General features: G+C 49.2%; 1 long non-coding RNA gene across 1 annotated transcript; it reads right to left on the reverse strand.

The window, feature by feature from the left end:
* Positions 1-686: 686 nt before the first annotated feature.
* On the reverse strand, positions 687-5,715 carry LOC118165654. Its single transcript, XR_004750160.1, has 2 exons — positions 3,476-5,715; positions 687-1,520 (listed from the first exon to the last, which is right to left on the reverse strand). It is a non-coding gene; the product is annotated as an uncharacterized LOC118165654 (long non-coding RNA).
* Positions 5,716-6,456: the final 741 nt, after the last annotated feature.

Consider the following 6,456-nt stretch of genomic DNA (forward strand, 5'->3'; position numbering starts at 1 on the left):
GCATGGTTCTCCTCTTAGATGGATGCATCCAGGGCTGCAATTTAATGTGAGTGCCATAGCAGAACTTTTGGTTTTATATTAGAAATGGGCCAGTTTGCAGTCAGATAGAAACATCTGAACATAAGCAACTGCATTTTCAGGTAGGATCCTGGAAATAATCTTACCTTCAAAAAGGCCAACTAGTCTTCCTAAGTATGAAATTTCTAGAGCTGTGCTATGCAGTAAATCCTATATTATTAGTAGTATTAGTATAAGTATTATTTACTGCATGCTCAGTATAATGGAAATATATTTAATGAGTTGGCTTAGTAAGGTTTGGATGTACTCCAATACTTATTTCAGAACATACAGGAGTATCTCCAAGATTTCAGAACAAGTTGCACAGGAACCTATTATGGCATATGATAAAACATAATGTCTGGTTGAGAATTAAGCTTACAGTTGTCTCCAGAAAGGAACAGATATCCTGGTCTGAATCAGCAGCTTCTGAATCCTGCACTGCCCGCTCATTAACAGCAGCGTCACCAGCACTGGCTCCCTTCCCAAAGCAGCTCTTGTGTCCTGATAAGCAGATAGCCAACCACGCACACAGGTACACAGATAATGCTCCACACATGAGAATTTCCATCAATCTGAGAACACTTGCTGAAGTGATTTGGAGGAATGAGACCAAGTTTGGTGGAAGGTATATAAAATGCTTTAATTTAATAAAGACACTTTTTTTTAACAGTCAGCCCGGCAATTACATATTTTAGCTTGATACCTCTTTCAGCAATGGGTAGCTAATTTTAAAGCTTTGATCTGATTTTCAATTTTATTTTATTTTTCAATTTCTTTTTCTTTCTCTTTCTTTCTTTCTCTTTCCTCTCCTTCCATCCTTCCTGCAATTTCTTCTTAAGCCAAGAGATGTAGGTGACTTATCGTGCTGACCATAGCGGGCATACAAAACTGCATGCAACACTTTATATCCCTACAGGGAAGCTGAGGTGTAAGCAGTGTTGTTTGGCTGAATTTCACTCCAGAGAGTGTCTGAGATTTCCCTGTGCATGGGAAGACACCAAGGGAATGCCTCATAGAATGGTATCTGATGTTTAATGCAGATGTTTAGCATCTGGAAATGAGGAGCTGAAATGTACCAAATCCAGCCATTCCTCCATAGACCACAGCATGGGAATGGCTCCCTGTAAGATTACCCAGTCCGCCATATTTCACTAAAAGCCATACTTTTCATCTAAATTTTCACTTCTTCTCTCAGTTTTGTGATGATACGGTCCCAAAGAGAAGTTCCTGTTTCTTTTCTCCCCTCCCTCCTGCTTGGCGGGGCCTGGCCGACGTGAGGAGCCCAGCACTCAGGGCGCACTGGCAGCCACCATCTTGAGCAACACCAGGCCTTGCTGGGGCAGAGAGCAGGCTGCCACACACCAAGGGCACAGCCCGCCGGCATCTGGAGGAGGAAAGTCTTCTTGGGTGGACTGGGAGCAGCTCTCGTCCAACTCACGCGATTATTCAATGCATGGGGCCTGTGGGATGTGATAAACTCATGGGGCACTGTTGCCCACTGCTGAAGCACGAAGCAAATGCAGAGCCAGCACGGCTTATTCTCCTACAGATATGTAAACGGATATATTCATCATACATCATGTATGCATTTGGAAATTGTCTCACTGCTGCTAGGAAAAAAAAAAAAAAAACAATTCAGGACTCAGGATATGTTCACAAACTCTGGATTCATCACAAGGCAAAGTAAAAATAATATAATGGAGACATCAGTCTTGCCCTGAGGGTCTCTTGTTAAGGACAACTGGGAAATTTGTCTGTCTGTAGTGTCCTTCCTCGCTCTGCCATTCCCTGAGGGCATCAGGTGCACTTGTGAAGGCACAAACTCTGCAGATGAGCATGGGGAAGCCGTGCCTGCACAGCAGTCCTGCACACGGGTGTTGCAGAAGAGAAGTGATGGTGGCCAACGGGCATGGCCCGCATACTCCACTTCCCTAGGTCTGTAAGTCCTATGCAATGAAAGAAAATTTCATCCGCAGGTACTGCAAAACAGTAAACATACTGGTGGAGCAATGGGATTAAAAAAAATCTCTCTGGTTAAATCCGGTTTCTTTGGAAAGCCTGTGAATTAGGGGGAAGAGAACAATGGCTTCAGCCTGCTTGCTGGACAAGTAGCCATGCCAAGGACTTCTCTGTCCAGTAAATCCTTCTTAAAATAGCTGGAGCTCAATTGCTACTTCCATCCAAGCTGGAAAGAAAGAACAGAAATCCCTCCTCTCCCTACAGAAAGAAGAGGAAAGTGAAACATTCAGTGTCCCCTTCCCTTCCCTCTTATGTCTTATAGGCAGAAGCCTGTATATGGCGAAGGACTTGCAGTGACTCTTGCTTTCGTCTGTCTTGACACCTTAAAAACTTGCCTGTTATAAAAGATAAAGGCAGCTTGCTGCTCTGCAGTTTGCTGTTCAGAAGCTAAGCAGCCCCAGGGACAGCATGCATGTATATGTGCATGCACATGTGCACAGGCATGTGTATGCGTGCACTCCTGCTTGCCCTGGGAAGGGGATGCTGCCTGCAGCCCGTGAGCCTGCACGCCCAGCCTCAGCAGGTAGCTCAGTACCAGCACCTTTCTGAGCAAGGAAAGAGGGTACTGAGCAAAGGCAACCCCTCCTGCCATCACCCCCACCCCGTGGCATGCCTGCAAAAACAAATCCTTCATGTGCACCTGCTTCCTCTTCGAAAGAAAGTAACGCTCTTCAGTGAAAACCAGACAGCCGGGTGAAGTAAGAGCTTACACACACACACACACACCAACTCTAAAATAGGTCTGCTTGCTGTACATAACGGGCTTTTTCCTCTGTGTGGTCGGAAATACAGAGGCAAGAGGCATTTGCATGTGCTGCCTCCTTGGGGGTGCCTGGCTGGCTCCTCCAGCTCAGACACCCCCCAACAAACAGCAGTTGTCTCCATTCAGCACCCCAGTGACACAGCAAACCCAGTTTTTGTAGGCCTACAGACCTGGGACCTGTTATGTGCATCCTGTGAGTGCTGCTGAAGACTTTCACTTGCTACCGTGTTTATTAAGGGAGGTAACTGAGATTTAAGGTGTGCACAAACCACACGCACAGTTCTGTGGAACCTGAGCGCGAGGGCACATTTTCACTTTCATGGCCTTCATATCTGAAGATCTCTGAATGCTTGGTTTAGAATTAAATATTCAGGCAGTTGATCTGGAGCAGCTGAAGAACATTTTTTCACACAACATTTAGCTGGACGGTAGAACTCATTGCCACTACCAAATTGGGTATTTCAGTGGCTGAAAGCAGGAATGGGGTCAAGAAGGAATTGGTCAAATGCATGCAAGGTGTGTCCACCAGGACTTTTGAATACAGTCAAGATGCAACCTCCAGCTCACAAATTCTCCAAATTGATGGTTAGTAAATGCTGGGAGGATTTATCAAGGAAAAAAAATCCCTCTAACCTTGCCCTGGCTCCAAAAATCTTGTCCCAAATGCTTGTTCCAAGTCATCGCAGGAGACAGGATACTGGGCTGGTCAGGCCAGTGGTCTGACGCACATCCCCATTCTCACATTGCAAAAACCACCCGGCCTCTGTGTGGCTGTAATAATTAATCAGCTGGAAAGAGCCCAAAACCAAAGAACAATGCCGCAGCACTGAGCACATATTTACTCAGTCGGGGGAAAAGCAATGAGAAAACAAGTTTCGCTCCAATCAGTGCAGAAAGACCTAGGAGGGAGAAGTGAAGAGGAGCAGGCTGTGGGTGCTGGTTGAAGCCTGGCCAACCTCCCCTAGCTGCACAACTGCTGCCCAGCAGAGCACTGAAAGAGGGGCTGGGCTCAGCAGTGCTGCCCATCCGATAGCAAAATACACCTCTATTTGCAAGGGGCACTCTGGGATAATTTTAAGGAGAAGTGGGGCCAGACAGGAATTATCTGAAATTAAAAACATATACACATTATTCATATCATTTTATTTGTAAGTGTGGAGGAGGGCAGCTTGGGAGCAAGGCAGGCTGTGCCCCAGTGCTGGAAAGCAGCAGCAATGGAAGAGGTGAGGTTCTCAGGGGAGCATGCATTGAACACGAGCTGCAGTGAAAGCAGCTCCTTGGTGGTTTTCGATGCGTAAGGAGATGTGCAGGCTGTTGGATAAGGGCAGGACTGACTGAGTGAACTCTGTGAAAGGTGCTGCTGCTCAAATAGGGGGCATGTGAAAGACCTTGAGACCAAACCAAGGGCCAGAGGACGCTCCTAACAGTAAGGTCTTCACCTGCCAATAATCCAGAACTGCTCTCAGCAAGACTCATGCAGGTAAAATTATGGGCTTCACTGGCAAGAAGCCACATCTTCAATCAGATCAGCCAAAACCATCCAAAAAAGCGGACGAGGCACCAGACCACACCACAGAGCTTCTCCAGCAGTCCTCACCCCACGGTCCTTTCCCCTGGTGCTGACGGGAGCAGGCTTGCTTTTCCTCAGACCCACTCCTTAAACCCCCAGCTCTCCTACAGGATGCGAGGCAGCAACCAAAGGATGACCAAAACAAGGGGCACGCCAGGCTCTCCTTGGGCAGGCGGCTCGTGCCACTCGTGGTGTAGCACTGGGACAAAACGCCCCGCTGACACCCTGCTGCTGACGGACAGACAGACGGACAGCGCGCACCTGGCAGCGGGGCTGGTTTCCTGGCGAGGCACTGAGGCTGTTTTTGCTGCCAAGGGAAGTCGAAGCACACACATCCTGTTGGTTTTACCTGGAGTGACCCACCCGGCAGGCTGTTCTGGCACGGCGCGTGTTTATGCACACGGGCGGCGAGAGGGGCAGCGAGCCCGACCGCGCTGCTGCGGCCGTCCTGGGACAGGGCACAAGGGAGCACCATGCCTCAACACCCTGCCGCAGCCCGGAGCTGCTTGCACAAGGAGATGCTGTTCATTTAATTAAAGCCTCTACATAAAAATATCATCACTCCGACCCATTGGGACGGATGTTCCTTCAGCTAATTCCCTTTGCAGTTTTTTTTCCCTTTCAACAGGGCTGTGTTACCCCAAATCAGCGTTTGCTGCAGACAGTTGCAGTGGACCAGTGAGCTTGATGTAGCACAATCTGCTCGCTTTTAAAGTCCTTATTCAGATGGAAACTTCACAGATTTAAGTAAAATGACTTTGAATCTGGCTAACCAGATTTCTGTGAATAAATGTGGGCTTGCCAGAAGTGTCATTCCTCACCAACACGCTGCTCTGGTTTCGCTTTTCCTCCACCTGCCCTGGAATCTGCAACTGTGGATACCCCAATGGATGGATTGGGGTATCATAACCCAACAGAAACGGCCACATGGGCCGAGGGTCTCAAAACTCAGGGATTTGTTCTGCAGGGGCTGTGCTCCCCCCAGCTGATGTCCCCAGGGCCACCTGTGCCAGCAGGGAGCACCGCGCTCCCCTCCTTGATCCTGCATCCCTGCAGGTGCTTGCCTGCATCCTGGTCCCCAGCACAGGGCGCGCTCAGCACATGCATCCTGAGGAAAGCGAGACACAGCACAGCAGACCACTGATCCCCAGGTAACTGATGCAGAATTGATCTTTTGTGTTTGTATGTCTTTTTTCCCAGAAGCTCACACTGAAATCTGATTTTAGATCACTTTGAAATACTCACAAAGAGATCTTGTATCAGTTTTGCTTGTGCTCACCACTTACATTTTTCCTGTAAGCTTTGCTCCGTGTTTCCCAACAGCAGACACCAGAGACATAGCAGTGCTCTCCCCAGACGCACTGTGCCGCGGCATCAGAAGGCCTTCAAGCAAAACAGGCGTCATCTCATCTTCCTCCAGCAACCTTTGGCAAACGTGAAAGGAGGCTGTGAAAAGTGAGTGCCCTTACGCGTACAGGGATGAGTCACGCCACATGTGCTGGGGCACGGAAACCTCTGGGAAAGCAGCTTTTAGGGAAAGGCATCTTGAACTTGGGCATGCGGGGCACTCCTCCGCCCCTGCAGGCAGCTGCAGCCTCCGGTGAAGGCGTCCCGCCGGGAGGGAGGAGGCTGGCTGTTGGGGCAGCCAAAAGCCCCACATGGAGGGTCTGGGGCTGCTCTGTGCAATATTTTAGGTGATCTGTTGGTTTATTGTCCCCCATCACACCACCGCCTGCTGGAGGGAAGAGGTGTGGGCAGCGTGATGGAGAGATGCTGGTCCCTGCCCAAGGAATGAGGCATCAAGCACCCGGAGCGCTGCCGGAGGCTGGTATGGGAAGGTGAGAGCAGCAACCGTGCAGCTCCTGTTTCATTCACTACCTGGTGAAAATGCAAGCTGGCCAACCCAGATGGGAGGTGGGAGCCTAAGGGCATGGGAAGCAGAGAATATCTGCTCCCCTAAGTGTACCTGGCCAGGGACTATCTGATGGACAACGTGGGCAAATGGAACAATAAGGAAAAGGCGGAGGTGATAAAATACATGGGG

This window comes from Oxyura jamaicensis, chromosome 4 (genome assembly GCF_011077185.1).
Source record: "Oxyura jamaicensis isolate SHBP4307 breed ruddy duck chromosome 4, BPBGC_Ojam_1.0, whole genome shotgun sequence".
In the NCBI taxonomy this organism is placed as follows: Eukaryota; Metazoa; Chordata; class Aves; order Anseriformes; family Anatidae; genus Oxyura; species Oxyura jamaicensis.